At 45.3% G+C, this 19,969-nt stretch overlaps 1 protein-coding gene across 2 annotated transcripts in view; it reads right to left on the minus strand.

Moving 5' to 3' along the window:
* The window catches only part of STAG1 (STAG1 cohesin complex component), a 152,368-nt gene extending 132,586 nt beyond the window's left edge, over positions 1-19,782 (minus strand). For both annotated transcript variants that reach the window (XM_059855157.1, XM_059855156.1), the window contains exon 1: positions 19,718-19,782. The gene's annotated coding sequence lies outside the window, so the exon portion shown is untranslated. The remainder of the gene's footprint in view (positions 1-19,717) is intronic.
* Positions 19,783-19,969: the final 187 nt, after the last annotated feature.

Here is a 19,969-nt window from a genome sequence, read left to right on the forward strand (position 1 = left end):
CCCTGACCCAGAGAACAAAAACAGTGATTGGAGCACAGACTTCTCTCTGTCAATGCAGTAAATGGATTATGTGGCTTTGGAAGAGTCAGGCACAATCCCACTTGAAAAATAATGAATTTGCAAGAACACATCATGAGCCATCAAATGAGATCCTAAATGTGATCAGCTGCTTTGAGGGGATTTCTGAGAAGGTACAACACACATTTTTCTGTCCCTCCTGATGCCTTTACTGGGAATGTAATTTATTGCTCCAGTTTCAACTGGGATGAATATTTTTTTTCCAGAACCAGAACATGATTTCTGTTTTCAGGAACCACAGAATCAGAAGTCTTTGCTGCCATGCTAATACACTGTTAAAAGCTCTCTTTGTAGAGTTTGGCCAACTGAGACTGCTGCACACTTACTCTTCCCTTGTTTGTCTTTTCCAGCAGTTCCAAAAGCTGTGGAAACAATGAAGCTTGGTTCTCCATAGATTACTGTTCTGTAACTCTGTTTGGATTCTCTAACAACAACTGAAATCCTGCTCTTGCTTTTACTTAGAAGAGTGTGTAGAAGAGGGGAGGGAAAGAGATGTTAAGAGAGTAACTTTGGTCAGTTATCTACCTTCACAAAAACTGCAGGAATTTGTTATTTGGAGATCTCCCCACTCCCTCCAAATTTAATTGAAATTAATGGCTGTGCTCTGAAGAGACATGCAGCAACTCAATCCTTCTAATGCATTTAAATAACATCTTATGTCAAACCATAAAAAATATGAAATCCTATTCAAAGCACCAAAAATTAGCAATATTAAAGTACCACAAGCTTCTTTCCCTTGTCCCATCCTCTGTCCCACTGTCCTGGCAGTGACAGGAGTGACTCAAACACTTGCCACACTGCCTTAGAGAACCAAACTGAAAACCACAAATCAGCAAAAGGTGACATCACACTGCCCATATAGATATAAATCACCAAGAACAAGAAAAGCCAAGACATTCTCCAGAAAACAGCTGCTAAAATTCTTGGGTTTCTATCCAAGTAGCATGGATTTGCCAAGAATATTTAAGCTTCTTTTCTACCTTAGAAGCATTTGGAATAAACACAGACAATTAAATGTGTACTGCAGAACTGTTTTAAGGATTTGTTTTCTCTGTTTTCCAAACTAATACATGTTCAAAGGTTTGTTTCAAAAATCTTCCAGAATTCAGCAGTTAAAAAACTCTTAATCCCAGAACTTTAATAGCACAGGATTTAATGCTCAGCATATTGCCCTTCTGAGTTGCTGGTTTTTTCAGTTGTTTATTTTTTAGTGGGGGAAAGAAAGGCTAGAGAATTAGAGAAAGGAGGCAATACAAGCAAAAAAAAACCCTTAGACTGATATGTGGCTTCTAAGAAACCATAGCAGAATCTCAGAGAAGAGGAAGCTGTTAATGATTTCTCTGATAATATGAAAAGCAGCAGTAGGAACAGGCAACATCAATGAATGCAGAGGGTTTAGTGAATTATGATAAGGGCTCAGGATGAGAGACAGCTTCCTGGTCCAGGTCAAGCTGACTTTGTCTGCTGAATGAACTAACAGCATCATCACTTCCAGAGAATAATATGAACACATGAATCCTGACATCCTCTCTAAATCTGAGATGAACCTGAGAAATGATGAAGTACTGTATTGATCAGGGTCCTGCTAAGAGAAGTGCTGAAGAGCACATAACTGCAGTGCTCAAAAGGAGCGCTCTCAGAGCCCTGCCACTATTGCATGGAGAATTCAGTCCAGTGGTCAAGGTAATATCCACCCACCTGAGCAGCTAGATCTAACAAGAACAAACACTTTCTGATTTGAGGAAAAGCCAACTAAATATTTTTCAGAAATACTTCTCAAGGAAAATGCCTAAGAAAAACTTAAAGAGAAAAGAGCAAATGAAAACGTTTCCAGAATTATTTGTTCAGCAAACACACAAGGCAGTAATTCTATTTTGGGTTTCAAAAAGAGTGACTGGACATGCTCAAACTCCATTTAGGGGAGGCATAGAGCCTAGAACAGCTAGAATTCAACAAAATCCTCCTGTATTCCTAGAGAAAGGCAGTGATGTTCATTAGGAGTCAATGATGCTGAGGCATTAAAGATTATTCATCAACAAACATAGGTATCAATGAACAAAGATTACTCATCAAAAAACAGTTTAAAAGTGAGCTCTGCATGTCTCCCTGTCCCAAAGGATGTAGCCTGAACCTTCAAATCTGCCATGGCCCAAACTATGAATGGCAAAACCATGTGCTCAAGAATCACCACCAAAATTTTAGCAGAAAGGGGCACATCTTGGTAATGCTGATTATTCCCACTGGAAAGCAGTTAAAAGCAAGTTGGTGGCAAACTGAAAGGCCCCGTTCTGTTTACTTGATCTTACCCAGTCTAACTGAGCAATGTACTTAACCCTGCTCAGTATCACTGATGTACCATTACCTGTCTGGAAGGGAGAGGCTGGATGGCTCAAGAGCACAGGTAATGTAAATCTCTTGGGAAAGTGCCATTCCTGGGGACAACTCAACGTTCACATAATCCATTTTGCCTCTCTTGAACTTCTGAAGAAACTGGTGAGACTTTGTATCTTCCTGCCAAACAGCTTTCTCCCTTTTCCCAGGAGCTCCTTGGCTACTGTTTGAGCTTACCCAAAGGCCTGCAGGTGGATAAGGAGCTTGCCTGGATTTTCTCTGACTGCTTCAGCATCAAAAGGGTCATCCAGAGCCAGCTGAAAGCAGAGCTTTCCTTCTTTTCTTCAGAGAGCTGCTGCTCTCCTAGCAGTAGTAGCCCAGCAAGGTCAGATTGAGAAAAGGGTGCCAAAAATATTGCACCAGCTAAAAATGAGGAAGCTGCTTGATTAGGCATAAAAGTATAGCTTTTATTTCAACTGTGATCTCAGAAGCCCTAAAATAGAAAAATCCCAGAAAATACAAAGTAGACAAAAAATTCAAAACTTCGTCTCTAATCCCCTATCAACTGAAGTATAAAATTAGATAAACATGCTCTATGTTCTCCAATTTTAGTAAGGACATGGGAATATCTCAAATTATACTATGTATGAGAAGAGAACAGTCTAGTTTCATGTTTCTTAGTTATTCAACTAAATCCATTAAGAGACAATAAGAATTTAAAAGCAGATTTCTCTTTCTACACTTTCCCTTGTGAGCTACATGAGGATTTTTCTTTGCTCAACTTTAATTTTATATATTAAAATAGCATCCTTAATTACTGCTTAGAGCTTATATGAACTTTCAATGTCCAAATTTTATTGCAGCCATTTTAATACCCATAATTAGCTCGTTCACATTTTTAATGCTAAATACTATAAATTACTGGGTACTCTAACACTTCAGTTTTCTAGTACTAAGACAGATTTTTAATATTACAGATATGACAGGTTCTCCCATTTAAAGTGGTTGAGCTCACCTCCCTACTGCATTACACAGCTCATGTTCAATACACTCCAAATTGCCAGTGGCTCTTTTCATCATTAATTACATTTTTCACATCCAACACTAATCAATTTCCAGCCCATGACCAACACAAGAGAGCAATCCCACCTCTCATTCTTTACCTCAGCCTGGCCTTTTCTGCTGTGATTACCATGTTCTGCTGTCTCTGTCACACTTAGCTCTCTAAATAATGGGTTTCAAGCAGGATACACTGCTTTAATGTGCATTTGTAAAATCTATAGTAAAACACATTCTCAGTCTGTCCCAGGCCCCAGCCACTTGGGAAGGATCACATCCCTGCAGGATTGCTAACTGGCCTTCCCACACCTGGCTCCAAGAGGAAACACAAGAGGAATGAGAGCTCCAAAAGCCCTGCAATCTCTAGTGTGACTCACAGTACTGATTTTTACATTTCTTTATCAAAAATGCTCTGGTCTTAATACTGCCAAGGAGAAAAAAGGGAACTGAGTACCTTTTTAAACTAATGCTTCTAGGTTTATTCCTGTTTTGCAGGAACACAGGGAATTACTTGTGCATTTGCTATGGAAAGCACCTGTCTGACCTGCAGGCTGAAACTTGGACTTCACTGTGCACTTACAGCACATATTATACTAAAATATATCTGCTGAAAATCACACATCCTTCCTAAGTACAGAAAGTCCTGAATATAGAACTCCCAGAGAATTCACAGGTAATTCCCAATCAGGACATAGAGCAAAAACTCCACCCTTCAATGTGTTTGAAGTTTTCATGCCTGGGGGTTTTTCTTCTTACAGTCTTCAATTAAAAAAAAAAAAAAAAAAAAAAAAAGTGAAGTCAAATCCTGTCCACAAGTTCTTACTTCTGTAGGTACCATTCAAAACCAGAACTGTAAGAAGATGTGACCTTGCAGACAGAACATGAACAGATGTGAGGTAACCCAGAGCCTGAACATCCCATCTCACAGAACCTGTGGATAGAGCAGCCTCTTTCAGTGCCAGCCCTCTGAACCTACAGCAGCACAGAAACCCAGCCCTGAGCACTCCCAAACCTTACACCTTCCTTTGCAGTCAGAATTGAGGCAACTCTCCCACACTTTCATGTTTTGTTTGTTTTATATACTGTATATATGTTATAAAGAATATTATGTATTATTGTATGTTTGATTCCCATATTAACTGCAGGCAATACAGGCATCTTGCAGTTCAGAGACACTGGGCATGTTAACAGAATGCAAAATAAGAGTTATTTGTTTCAGCAAAATTTCCCACACTGAAGCTAAAAACATCTCTCCAGAATTCCTAGGGCAATGCTGAGAAAATTTTGTCTTTAAAGCTACAAAAAGTTTCATGAGCTCCTTCCCAATGGGCACAGAAGCCTCTTCCACAAGTTTTCAATGATTCCTCCAAGGAGGGAGCACTGATACAAGAACACAGTGAGCAGAGATGGAACAGCTAATGTTTCTGTAACAGGAGTGTCCATGTGTTCTCTGCAGACAGAAGATATTTCTCTGACACGAAAATGCAATTTGGCAGCCACAGCTGAAAAAAAGTTGTCATTTAGAGTAGCTGCTGGCCTTACTAAAACAGCAGAAGAATGATCTGTGAGAATGGGTTATGAGATTAATTGCCAAAGGAAGAAGAAAGAAAACATAGTGAGATTTCAGTTCATTAGAAAAAGGGTACCCAGAACACATTTCAAAGTATCATTTTTAACAGGAGAGGTTTTACAATTCTTTTTATTATTTAAAATTAACATTTAAAAGGGTATTTATTATTGATTGTTCTCTACTCAACAATTTAATTTCTAATCTGCTTGCAAACTCCCAGACTGATGAAGACTGGATAAAATTAAATCCCATTAACAGGGAAATGGAAGAGAAAACAATCAGCACAGTAGTTAAATACTGACTTGCAAACATAAGACAGTTTCCTTAAGTTAACAACTGACATAACCAGAGCAAGGTAAGATTGAAATGAACCCTTGAAGTCTCACCTGTTTTCTGAGCAGAACCCCAAGTTACAGGGGAAAATTAATCTTGAACATCTAAAAGCTCCTAAGCAAAGATGATTTTAGGGACAAACCACTGTTAGTAGCTGGTGAGATTCCTGCTTCTGACACCCAGCCATGCAGTTCTTGGCTGTAAGAAGCAAGAAATTCTGCCTCGAGTTGTTACACCCCATGTTTAGTAGTTGTTTGGCTTCCCCCTCCCCCTGGCTGTTGTTTTTGTCTGTTATAGTGGGTTTTTTTTTAATTTCTTACTTTAATTGCAGATAAGAAAGAGATACAAGGTTGTGATAAAACAGCACAAACCTTTTCTTGTTTTAACACTAAACTGTGGAGTCTGTTAACCAAGAACTTCAATACAGCCACTGTGAAGAGGAGAGGCAGGAAAACAGTTTTGGAGCTTGGTCAAGGAAAGGATTCTTAAAAATATTGCAGTCTACAGAAAACAGAGCAGAAGAGAAACTGGCAGAATTGTGCACTACATGGATGAAAGCAGAGCAAAAAAGTCCTAAGACTGAATGGATTTTGATTTCAACATTTAAAGCTCAAGCTCCTCATACACACACCGTGCCAAACTCTCAAGAGATCTGAAATCAGTTGACTTTTTTTATCTTGGATTTTTGAGGCCTATTAGAAGGGAAAGTAAGAGATTGATGTCAAGGCTCTTCCTAGTCTATTCAAAGGGTGATATATTGGTAAGAGAAGTGATGTAATCATGGAGATGAGCTTCCCTGGGAGGAGGTATCCTGGAAGAATAAAGTGCTGATGGCCTGCATCCCAGCTGCAAGGATAGGAAAGAAAGCCATATTCCCAAGGAACCAGCCAGGATCTTGGGCACTCACTCATTTCCTGACACCCCACCCAGTCAGGTGCCCAACTACAGCACAAAGCCCCCTCCATCAGGCTGGGAGGCACCCAGGCACAGGACCAGAACATCACCTGCTCCTCCAGCACGCCAGGACCCAGCTCCCACCCAGCAGAGCACAGAGTGCTCCCTGAGCTGCAGAGATGGAGCCCTGCCTTCCCACACACCCCCAGCAGGGCAGCAGCACAGGGAGGCACCAAAGGAAGGCTCCCACTGTCCCCTGCACTTTTGTGCTCCTCAAAGTGTCATTCATCTGCTGCCAGAGCAGTGACTAAAAGCTGCCACATTCCCTCAGGCTGTTTCCAAACACCTGCACAACGCAGGGCAGCTGCTGAGCTGCCAAAGGCAGGTGGCACTGTCACACACACGCACCCCAGGTTTGTCCCAGACCTGCATGGGGCACTTGTCCCCTGCCCGGGGCATGGCCAGGAACAATCTCCAGCCAGGCATAGGACCTCGTGCTCCAGCAGGAGCCAAACTGCCCCTGGAGGCAGCAGCCACGATGGTGGAGGGGACAGAGGCTCATCAGTCAAAAGGAGACACTTGGAGGTGACAGGAGGGCAGCAAAGGTGAAAGCTTGTCACCTAAAAAAGAGCTGGGAAAGCACTAACTGAGCATTAAAAAAGCACTTAAAAAAAGAAAAAAAGGTTGGGTACATTTATCAATATAAAGCTAAGTGAACAAAATTCAGTAAAGCCTAGAAAGTACAACCTCGTTCAATTTATTTACTTATAAATTAATCTATTTTGAATTTTCATCCCAGCTCTACCAATACAGCCCCATGACAAATTAGATTGTAAAACACAGCAAAAGGCAGTTTCAAAGTAAGCACACAAGGAGTGAGATCCAGGTTTCAAATCATAATGCACTCAAAACAGTAGAGAACCAAAGCAGATCTGTCTGAAGCTGTGCCCTGAAAATTATAAACTGACAGGAAACAAATGCTGTGATATGAGGAATTCAGGATACAAACAGACAATAAATAAACGTTGCTAATGATGCCCTAACTAGAAGACTGGTTTCAAAGCTCAAAATGTACCTACAGTTTGGAAGGAAAAAAAGCTGCAAATGCTGTCCATGCTGGAAGACAGCTGTTTCCTGGGAAAATTTTAGGGCAAGTCTGTGAAACACACAGATTACATTCACATTAAATGCATCCTTTTTAAACTTTTTTAGCATATTTTAATTTTCTTTCCCAGTTTTTCCTCTTACAGCTGCTATTATACTTTTACCACCAAAAAAAAAAAAAAAAAACCACAAAAAAAAAACCAAAAAAAACCCAAAAAACCAAGTTGTCTTTTTGTATTGTCAAAGTCATCAGGAAGACTTGTACCATTTTACAATAACAAAAAAGCAGCATTTGAAATCAAAGGACGTGGAGAAACCAATGCTCCATGTATGCTTCCAGCAGCTTGATGCTGAACAAACAAGGCAGCCTCTTTCTTCAGTGCTCTTCATGAATATTGAAGACTGCAGCTAATGAAATGACAGCACAGACAGCAGCATCAGCCAGAGCATCAGCCAGAGCTCCTCCCGCCCTCAGCAGGAGCAGGGGCAGAGCCTGGGCTCCTCTCTGCTGCCATCTCAGCCCAGGACTGACCCTGTGTTTGTGCTGCAGCCCGTGCTGACACAGGGGGAGCTGGCCCTGTCACAGGCCAACACCCATTTGTTTCACCAGTGACAATCGCTCCCCATGCAATGGCTCCTCTCTGGGGCCATCCCTCCCTTTGTGACAGAAATCCAGAGTGACTCCAGACACCCCAGCACAGGCTAAGGCAGATTCTCAGCCCCTGGGATGGCCTGCAAAGCCCTCCACAGGTAATAACAAGCAAAAGGATGAGGGAAGAGCAAGGGACTCTCATGAAGAGCTCACCACAATAAATAAATAAAGAAAAATCCACCTCACACCACAAAATCATCAGCATAAGAACAGAGTGCCCAGTTTGGGGGCCCAGACTTTGAGATATGAACTGACAGGAGAGAGTCTACAAAGCTGTAAGTTGGGTCAGAGGACAAGAAAACCAGAGGTAGAAGGAAACACTGAGCATCCCAAAGACACAGGTTGTGTTAGAGCTCAAGGAGGAAAAAAAAAAAAAGTCTACCTCAATATCCATGTACCTCATGGATATTGAGGTAGACCAGAAATAGCTCACTATGACGAAATAAAACCCAAAAGTTAACTGCAAAATGTGTCAGTTAAACACTGGAAAGAAACCAGTCAGTAAGAATACACAGTACTGGAGTAAGTTGCTTAGGAAATGCAGTGAAATTTCCAGCAACTAAGAGATTAGACAAGCAGCTGTCGAGAATACTGTAAATGGTTGAACCCCAAGACAGACAAAGGGATTAGCTCAAGCTCTCTCTCCATTGTTGCTTTTTTGGGTTTTTTTGTTCTGTGTTCTTTTGGGAACAAAGAAAGCCCAGGAAGATCCACAAAAGTCAAAGTAAATAAATAACCATCCTAGTACAAATCCATTGTCCCAGTAAAACACAAGACTGCACAGAGGTCTACAGCTTTAATACCCCTTAATGGCTATAAAAGCAAGATGATTTTGGACTTAAGAGTTGTGACTCCAGAGATTCCAGCAATGCACAAAACAAATCATTGAAAAAATTTCAAATAAAATAATTAGGGAAAAACACACTCCAATACCAGTTCTTTCATTAAATAAAACCACAACAGTAAAAGTCTTTCTAGCATCTATTCTCACAATACAGCACATTCCAGTAAGAGGATGGAGACATAGAAGTGATGAACACTTTGCAATTTTTCAAGTGTGACCTACTGTTTCTAAAGGAGAATAATTATAGGACTAAATAATAGACAACTCCTGCTTGAAAGTCAGGGGTGGAGGACTGCAGAGCAGGTATTTTAGGAAACCATTAACCACTACAACATTTTGGGTAATGGTCTTCAAGAAATCATACTGCAAGGTTAAATCTCTGCTAGTAATACAGGAAAAATTCTTATCAGCTGCAGGGTAAGGAAAAGAACATGATGGGGGCAGGGTAGTGTTAATTTTTCCCATCACATATGATCAGGACATTTAAAATTAAGGGGGTAAAACGGAATCAGAGCTACTGGGTTCCAGTTGGGAGAGCATGGACATTCACATGACAAAGTGACCAAAGACAGGAACCTTCCACCTGGGACCACTGTTGTCACAGCCCACGTCACACTGAGATGGCCACGATACAGAGGGTCACCACACAATTTCAGAAAGCTTTAAGCACTCACCCAAACAGAGTAACCCCCTACCACCTCAGAAGGCTGCAAGCATCTGCCCTCCTTGCTCCTTAGCCCAGCCTTTTATCCCCTCCTGTTGCTGCACTGCACCTGTGTGCCCCTCATTGCTAATGCACTGCACCTGTGTGCCCCTCACTGCTAATGCACTGCACCTGTGTGCCCTCTGCTCCCTTTGTGGTTGGTCAGTGCCCCTGGGCACTCCATGGCTCATTGCTGTCAGTGCTGCTCACCTGCTGCTCACAGCTGTGCCCACTGGGGATGGGGCTCAGCCCCACTCCCAATCACCACAACCTGTGTGCCTACACTCTGTAGGTGCATCCTCAGAATAGAACAGCACCAACAGCCCTGACCTCGACACCACCAGTCAGCCCTTGCCCAGATTAAAAGCCCATGATTTTGCTCCCTTATTTTGCATTCCACTGTGATATTCTCAACTGGCCAAGCACACGAGGTTGTTGTATCCTGCTGGGTTTACTGATCTCCCCATCCGGTATCTGTTCAAGTTCCTCTGGGAGATTTCATCCAAAATAAATGTTCTCTCCTAAACAAAGTTAGGAAAAACATTTGTTTCTCATGTGAGCCCTCAGTAACTTGCCTGCTTTGGAGGAAACAAGGATATAGCACGAAAGACACCTGACTGACAAGTTCCACCTTTTGGCAACTTTATGGCAAGAGACCAAAAAATCAAAGCCTGCTTTCCAAACCTGGGGAGTTATGCCTCACACAGTCTGGTGCTCAGGTTCACAGACTGATGTGTGAAGGCTGCAGTGGAGGAAGAATGCAGTGAAGGTTACTCTCTGTGTGGCACACACCAAGTGTTCCTATGCAAAACCTGCACAACTACAAAATCTGCAAGAAAGAGATATCCGAGCTACACCAAGCTGCCACTCACTATTTTGCAGACCATTATAAAATGATCAAGCAAAGTGCATTTTTTTTAACAACCAAGAAACAATGATCTCATTAAAGCCACTGGCCTTTACCCTAAAGCATGAAAACTCAGCAGGAATTACTCACTGAAATCTTTAGAAGAAGATATATTTTCCACACTTAAAAAACCAAACAAAACACCAACCAACCAAACAAAAAGCCCAAACGAACAGAAAAAAACCCAAAAAACAATCCACCAAAAAAACCAAAAACACAAAACCAAACAAAAACCAAAAGAACACCCCACCTTAATCTCATATTCAAAAATCAATTTGAATAAGTTTTGTTGGAACACCACAAAAATAACCAATCTGCAGCTAAAAACTTAACACAGGAATTTCCAGTCCAGACAGTTGATTTGTCAAAGGCATGTGTTATTTGAAATTAGATGGGAGTAACTGCCTAACAAAACCCATCTCAACCACAGGCGTGCTCATCTGAGCCATCTATAACAATGGAAAAACCAACATTCCCCTTGGGGATTAAAAAAATTCCCAGCAACCAAGTCCCAAACTGCCTGACTTACAGCTAAGGAAAAATAATACAAATGAGGCTGCCCTGTGTATTAAATTTTTGTTCTTTGTTGGCTATTAATAGACAAGTGTGGTGAATGTGAGATGATATTCAGATCATTTCTGGCCTTCTACCAGCACGTTCTTCCCTTCCTTCCCCACAGCTTTTTGTCTTCCCAAGCCAGGCCCCATTTCAGGGAGCTCTGACTGCACCATCAGATGCAGGAGCCACAGGAAGGGCAGGACAGTTCCTACACTGCCTCAAGCCACTCCTGCTGCTCTTGGGTCTTCCCTCAAAGAGCCTGGCATGCCACCAACACCAGCAAGAGCTTGTCCAGAGATTAAAAAGGACATATATACACATATACATATATAAAACAAGCCACTTGAGGAGCTGCAGTTACTTTGCACACCACCACTTTCTGTCCCAGCTGCCCCATCACGTGCCAGGAACAGCCTGTTCCTCTCACCCCTGACACCTCATTTGGTGCAGAGAGCTCACCATGAATTTATTTCCTCAGAAGAGCTGGAAGTCCCTGTTTCTGTACATTCCCAGGCTCTTTAATTATGGAATTGTTCCATGACAGCTCAGTTCCACCAGCTCTTCCCTGTGTCAGGCTCACTTCTGCCAGTACCAGTGAACCTGCACAGGGGCTCAAGATTCCAGCAGCATAAATAACTGCAGTGGCAGTCTGGGACACTTCACAGTGCTGCTGCTGCCTGTCATGCCCCAGGCCTGTGGGTGAAGAGATCAGAATTGGGGAACTACAAATCAGAGCTGCCTGTCCCACATGCTGAATGCTTTTTGTGACCACTGCCACACAAAGTCATTATCTTTTGACATGGGCATGAATGCAAGCAGGAGTTACAAAGAGGAGCAACCCCTGGCCTTCAGGACAGAGGCAGACACAATAGCTCAACCCTGGATGTGGGTGTTATCAAAGCATGGCTTTAGGTCAAGGAAGTTGTTTGAGGGACAGATAACAAAGGAGCTGACTGCCAAAAATTTATGGGCGAGGAAGATGTGAAAGGTTATCCTCAGCTCTGTATTTCACAATAAAACTCTGTCAGTGACACATCCTGCCATTGGTCAGAATTTACTGCAGAAAATGCTGGTGGGCACCTCCTGCCATGGCACAGGGGCTCCAAGTCCTGCACAAATGCAATGGATGATGCTGATGAATGGCACACTCTTGCAATAGGCCTGGCAATCCTCTATGGCAGAAATCGCCAAGAAAATATTCTGAAAGTTTAGAAAAGGATACACATTCCAGCCTTAGCAGTTTTGTAACAATACACTTGCCTTGGGGAAACAAAATGTCCAGGGAATAATGGCAGCTACAAGTGGCAACTCCTCCCTCCACCCCTCAGATGTGACACTTTGCTTCCCTTGATTCTTATCCCCCAGCCTTATCTCTCAGCCCTTGTCTTTCCTTCTCAGCTTTCCACCAGGACACCAAAAGCTCCGAAGCAACAACCAGCAATGAGAAATCAGAAAAGTAGGCATGCCAGTGGAAAAGGCTTGTCCTCCCAGCAATAGTGGCTCTGGCATTCACAAACATTTACCTCCAAAACAAGAAATTCCCCATTCATTACCTGGGCAGGCAATAGGATTTACATAAGCCCCCACACCAGAGCTTTCTGACCTTGAGGCTGGTGCTTTATAGTTCCACCAACAGGAACCCGAGTGTGTCAAAACTTTCCCTTGCAAAGCAAAAACAAGCAGCTTCTCTGGTTCCTTTTGGGAAGAAAACTAAGTGTAACAGTTCAACCTTTCCAGGTTCTGAGCATGTCCAGTATCTTCTACAACACCACAATAATTAGTATTCTAAACTTCCCCAGACCATTTTGAAGCAGGAATTAAATTTCAGTTCCATCTTACTGCTTTGTTAGAGAAAACTGTTGCAAATGGAGCTTACAGAAACAAAACATATTTAAAAAAAAAAAAAAAAGAAAGAAAAAAAATTATTCCTCTGACTCGGGAAGCAAAACAGATGCACAAATCCACAGAAATTATGCCATTACTTCTGATCAGCTGCACTGACCCTTCTCAGAGGGATGGGAAAGGACACATTATAGGTGAACTCTATTTGATTTATGTAAATACAAGCAGAACAATCAGCTAGTGCTAAAACAGAAAAAGCATCAAAGAGCTTAAGGGAAACACTGGGATCTTGGAACTGAAAGGAGGTGACGAATAAACAAGCCAGGATCTGAGACTCAAAAGGCAGAGTACCCAAAGCTGTGGCCAAGTTTGGGGAAGAGCTTCCCTCCTTCCCACTGCAGCTCTCCTTCTCCACTCTCACTGCCATTCCCAAAGCACTTTGTAGAGCAGGGCACAAAGGTTACAGATGGCTGAGCACAGTTTGGAGGCACTCAAAGGCAGGCAGCCCCTCCAATCCCAGCTCTCTGTGCAAGGATGATCTGTGCAGTGCTGAGTCGAACTCCCGTGCTACAATATTTGTTTTACAGTATCACTGCAACCATTTGTTTGGGTTTGTTTCAGCCCAGTAGCCAACAGGAACAGGCCCACAGGAGAGTATTCTGTGTATATTCCTTCTCTTTGTCCTTTTTTCTCCATCTCCACTATCAATAATTATCAGAGCATGGACCAATTTCCACTGAACTCAGGAAAACAGAGATCCCAAAATATATAAGTACCTCTCTATTGTTAAAAATATTCATTTCTTAGAAGAGAGATTTTTAATTCCTCTCCCACAAGCAATGTCATATTAAAGTAAGGATGTGGGAAAAACAAAGAAGCCACACAAGTGAACCAGAAAAAACAGCCTTGAAAATAAAATTCTACTGCTTGAAGCAGTGCTTACTCTTGAACATAATTTATAGTTATGTTTACTCTCTCACCTAACACTCTGATGTTACAGTCTAGTGAGCCTAATTTAGTAGAAACCATTCTAGAAAACAGATCTGCAGGCAACTAAATAAACTACAGCATTCAGACAGGGAAATCAACCTTCCTTTTGTATAAGAAAGTCAAGTTCTACAAATCTCCAGGATTTCTCAAAAGCCCCTCCCTCACACCAGTGGACTGTACTTGACAAAGGCTGCTTTAATTTCCAAGAGACATCTAACAAGATTCTTCAGAAAAGGCCCTAAAAGAAATTAGGCTGCCATGGCAACAAGAGACCTTGCATGGACAGGTGACCTGGTGCAGAGACAGGAGACAAAGAGCAAAAGCAAGTGCTCATCTCTGACTCCACAGGAGGCCCCCAGGGGAGTCCACAGGGCTTGGAGCACGAGGTGTCCCCCAGGTGATCTGTAAGGTCCCTTCCAACCCAAACAGCACCATGACACCATGGGTGTGAGCTGGAGGCCACACTGGGACACTCCTCCATCTGGAACAGAATGCCAACAAGGTGCTGGTGGCACCAGGCTAGTCTGGCAGGGCAGGAGCAGCCCCGAGGAAGGGAGGAACAAACAGGCTGCAGCCAGCAGAGCTGGCAGGGGGCACTCAGCGAGGGTGAGAGTCACCCACAGAATCCCAGCTGTGCACAGAGCAATGGGCTCCAAGCTGAACACCCACACCCAGCACAGCACACACAGCAGAGCCAGCCTGAACCTCTCAGCTGAAGGATCCCCATCTCCTGGACTATTTTTCCTCAAAAGTATTCCTGCCACTGACCTTGCATCACCTCTATCAACTCCTGACTCTGACAGCCTGACTCGATTCACCCACTGGGCAGAAAAACCTCCCTCCCAAGCAGAGCAGTTTGCCAGGGGGGGAATTCAGCTCCAGGGAAGGTCAAAGCAGAAGCAGCACAAAGGGAAGGGAGAGCTGTACAGCTGTGGAGACACAGATTCCTCTCAGCTGAGGCAGCCTGGCAGAGCAGCTCAACCATCTTGAGCAATTCCACGGGCAGCAACCAGCTCATGTGGTCTTAATGAACAGATCTAGAAATTAACAATGCAAAACTGGCACACTGAGCATGCACTTAGGGTGGAATTCATTACCCACTGGCAAATGAAGTTTCATTTTCCACTTATAAACACAAACATGTTGGTAACTTTCAGGTCCTTGGGGATTCTAACCCTAAAAGGAAAGAGAGAAACCCTCATGTGGGGGAGAGCAAACACATACTCAGCTTGGAGTATGTGTTTGGACTTTGGTTTCAAAAAACACCTCCACATGGAGGCTTTAGTATGTAAAAATGTATTCCAGATTAATTGTTTTGTTTTTTATTATTTTATTGTAGAAAAATAGTTGACATTTAGAAACAATTGACACACAGGATAATCCCTAAGCAACTCTACAAAGAAATACCTTTTTCCTATGAGCTGAACAATCTGCCAACACTGTTTTCATTCAGCTAATCTGCCAATATAATACAAGCCTGCTATTTGTAGAGCTACAGAATATAAACTCACTAGATTTATTTATAGAATAAGTAACATATCTGCTGCTGAAACCTTGCACAGCAAGGCACACAGTTGGCTGGATGTTCCCTCACGCTGCTTTCTAGTACAACATTACTTTTGGGAACCACCTGAAACAACCTGTCCTTCAGCTGAGGGGGGACAGGTTTAAGAATTCCACCTTCTGCTCCTAATTCTGAAATAAATGATTAGTAACTGTGTGACTGGAGCTCACAACACACTCCCACTCTCATGTCTAACAATGCTGACAACTGTGGCTGAGAGCCTGTCCCACCACACCATGTGCAGCCTTTTTGTGCCTTTTAAAACCCAAATTCCCTCTGGGCAGGATGAGCAGCAGGTCAGGGTAGCTACCAGCAGGTGCTGGTAGCTTTGGCCAGCCAGCACTCCCAGCTCTGGCACAGAGAGCAGCCCCACCAAAGTCAGGGGCCTGAAGGGATGAAAAACCTTGTATCTGCACTACTTGTACTTCATATGGAATTACCTGCATTTATAAACAGCCATTTTCTCCCCAGATATTCCAAAATTACGGCAGAGTTACCAAATTTACCAAGTTCATGTCACACCTACAGTTTGGAACAGGACAAAGGTGACACTCTGGGCCCTGATGGATCTCTTGTCAGAGGCATCCTACTCTCTCAAGCACACTGTTATTATTTAAAAGCATTTTCCAAACTATAAAATGCCTGCAGGGGTGCAAATGAGGAAATGTGGCAAAGCCAGGAGCACAGATCCTTCAAACCACAGGGAGAGCACCTGAGTTCCTGGGTATTCTCTCAGTGGCACACGAGTTGCCAAGGGCTGCAACCATTGCCTACAGTCAGACTTCCAACAGGACGTGTGATTTTGTGCTAATTTAATTTCTGACAACTAAGGACAAGATTCCCTCTGCAGTTCCTTCCCTTCAGCTCTTACAGCAAGCTGAAAGTGAGGTCTGCCTTGGAAAAAAAAATCACAGTGCACCTTCACAAAACACTTATTTTTGAAAGTGTTTTTTGGACTGAAAAGTTGCAAGAGGTCATAGTAACACTCTCTAAACCACATATTTTCTAAGGGAACAAAGAAATAGATTTCTGCGTTCTGATCACGTATTGAACACCCAAACCAACAAAACTACATCAGCACAGAAAAGCAAAACACTGCATATCCCTGGGTGCCAGGGGTAGAAACAAAACAATTATCTGCTCCTGAACTCAAAACTTTGTGGGATTTCCCTTTCTTCTCCAAGAACAAAAACCAACTTTAGTCTTTTCTGTTTTTAGCCAAATGAGCAGACACAGTGGCATTGCAAGCAAGAGATGACAATCTGCAAGTGGAGTTTCAGAGCTCCACTGATAAATGAGAGTGACTACAAGTAAGGCCCCAAAACTTTAAAGAAAGCAGGAAGTATCTTGCAGATGTGGGCTGGCATGTTAAGTCCTGAAGTCAATAGAGCAGACTGAGATAAGGCACTTCCTTATCTTGGCACCAGATTCAGCATCACCTGCTGCATCTGACTCCAAGCACCAGAAGCCAGAGCCTCATCCCAGAACTCCAAGGTGCAGCACAGGGAGATCCCAGAGAGGCCAATCACCCATTCAGCAGCGCTGCAGCTGAATCCTGGCTTTAACATTCCTGCACAACTTCAGCAGAGTTTGCCTCTTTCAGTATGTCTTGTGGTAATTACAGATCTGGCACTCTGGAATTCTCAGCAGGGTGTGAGAGGCTTTTGTGCATGTTACCAGCAAACAAACCACAATATTACCATAAAGGCATGTTCTCATCCCACTAAAAGGACTCTTCTTAGAAAGTCATCACAATTCAGCATTTCTCTCACTGCATCCTAACACTTCTATGGGCTTAAATTACCAGTATTTAGCCAACTTGTACCAGGGCACGTCTTTACAACCAAGAGAAAGAAACAAGAGATTCCACAGTCTCCACCACAAACTCGAGGTACATTCTGTTCTTTTAAATGAAAAATATTCACTTGTTGAGTTTCTGACTACCCCAAGGAACAAATTTTGTCGTTGCATCCAAATATGAGCTATGACATTGTTCACAAACCTTCTCAACTCTCCAAAGGTGCGCTGCAATTGCAGAAGAAGTCATGTACAAGTCTGCACAACACGAAGGGCAGGCTGTGGACAGGGACAGGAGGTGACAAGCTCAGAGAACACAGGCACACTGCTCCTGTAGCAGGGCTTCAGCTGCCCTCACAACTTCAGACCACAGCATACTAGCTGGGACATTTGGGCAGAAATGCTGTCCCTCAGTGAACCAGTCAACTCCAGCGCTTTGTAAAATGTTGCACCAGAGGCTGTGGACTGCAGACCTCTGGACACAGAGGCTCTCGATGGATGAAGTGCTCTGAACCTCCAGAGCTGGCATTAATTGTTCACCCAGCTTCAGAAAAGCTTCATTCCCACTACCCACTCTCACTGATGTAAATCCATGTGTCCATCAGCAGCAGCAACATAGAATTTCAACTGCACACTCTCTACTGAGCAGCCAGTAAAAGTTACATCCTCTCAGATTAATCACAATCCTGAAGTCAGCCCCCTGCTCCCGCTCACAAGGAAATCCTGCTGCATCACGGGTTAGTGTGTCATTTCAAAACCCTCTGCACCCCTACGTGTATTTTCTCTGGCTTTCCAACAAAAAGTCATCACAGTTGAGTCAGAAAGAAAAAAAAAAACCATAAAGAAAGAATAAAATGGCTGCTAATTCTGTAACAGGAAGAACTTCTTCACATGGTCAGAACACCTTTTGACAGACAACTGCACACTGCTTTGTGGCCCAGTGATTTCTTCAGGGGTGGATGGGTTACACTGTACAAACACTCATCAAATAACCCTGCTATAGCACTAGGCAAGACCAAACTGCTCTGGACCCAAAGAATTTGCATTGATCCTTCTCTCACACTTCTCCTTTTTCACTAGTGTAGTAACATGGAAAAGTTACTCAACCCAGACATTAATGTCATCTATCCCACCAAACACGGGACACAGTTTAATAACAGTTGCGTTGGTGGTGTGATCTGGAGAAGGTTTTTCATTCCTCAGCAACCTCAACAATAGATGCTTTCACTAGACTAACTCTACACAGCTACAAAATTGTGTGAAATGCAACTGAACTAATCAATACTTACAAAGCAGCTCAATTCAGTTTAATTAAAGTCACACTGTCTTCCCAGAAACTAAGTTTTTTGACACTGGTATTGGCAGTCATGTCCCTTTAAGTTTCTCCATGGATACTACAACTATTTTCTTTCTCCCAAGTCACGCTTCCTCCCAACCACTGCTCACACTCCCTGTTCCATCCCAGGAACACAGGGAAAGCAGAGTGCAGCTGTCCACCACTTCCCAGGATGGACCAGGTACCAAGTGACCAGCACCCACCACCGAAGCCTTCCACTACTCCAGGCACAACCTTTGCTATGTCTGAGCCCACCAGTGCAGGACCCCAGCCCGGTTTTGCGCCTCCCCCCCACTCGCAGCACCGGCCACAAGGCATTGCTTGCACTTGGCTGCTCCCGGAGCTGTGGATCGCTGGATCCCGGCTCCGGTCCCGCCATCCCCGGGGCTCGGCGCGCTGCTTTTCCCATTTAAAGCACGGGGCAGCCCCACGACTGCGTGACACGGTTCTGTCCCCTGGGCCGGCCAAGGGGCGGCCGCTCGCCCCGGTGCCACCGCACTGGAAACTCGGGGATGAGCAACAGGAGCGGCGGGCGGGGGTCCCCGGCCCCGGGGCTGCACCCCGGCCTGGCCCCCCTGGATTCCGGCCAGGCGCTCGGGCGGCCCGGGCGCTCCCGTGGGCTGGGTCCCGGCGGCGGGCCGGGCCGGGCCGGGCCAAAGGCGGGTCGGGCCGCCCACCGGCTCCCGGAACTTTCCCTCCTCCGCCGCCGCCCGGGGCCGGCCGGGGGCCGCCGCCACCGAGCCCCGCGCGGCGGAAGCGCCACCCCCGCTCCGCCCGAGCATCCCCCGTCGCCCCCACAGGCCCGCCGCGGCCGCCACCACCCGGAGCGGGGCGCAGGCCCGGCGGCGGGGGAGGCCGGCCCGGCTCGGCCCCGCGCCCCCGGCAAAGCCCCGGCGGGGACAATGAGATGGCGGCGAAGAGCGCCGCGCCCGGGGGACCCGTTGCTCCGGCAGGAGCCGCCCCGCCCCGCGCCGCCTCCTCTTCCCTCCCCTCCCCTTCTCCTCTCTCCTCGCACGGGCAGCGCCCGCTCCCGGCCCGGCCGCCGCGGAGACCGAGCGAGCGAGCGAGCGGCCCCGGCCCCGCTGCCCCCGCCCCTCGCGCCTCCATCTTGGATCGGCGCCTCCCGCGCGCTCCCTCCCCGCGCGCCGCGCTCACCTCGGGCCGCGCCGCGGCGGCGCCCCGGGAGCGCCCCGGGAGCGCTGCGGGAGCGGCGGCGGCGCGCGGGGTCCGGCGGGCGCGGGCCGGGGCCGGGGCGGCGGCGCTGGCGGGGCCCGCGCGGGGCTCAGCGGGGCCGCGATCCTAAACCGCCACCTGGCGGCATTTCCGACCCGCCACGGCGCAGCCGCCTCGCGCGCCGGGCGCGCAGCGCCCCCTGCCGCCCGCGCCGCCGCGCGGCCGCACCGCGCG

The sequence above is a fragment of the Haemorhous mexicanus genome, chromosome 10 (assembly GCF_027477595.1).
Source record: "Haemorhous mexicanus isolate bHaeMex1 chromosome 10, bHaeMex1.pri, whole genome shotgun sequence".
NCBI classification, from domain to species: Eukaryota; Metazoa; Chordata; class Aves; order Passeriformes; family Fringillidae; genus Haemorhous; species Haemorhous mexicanus.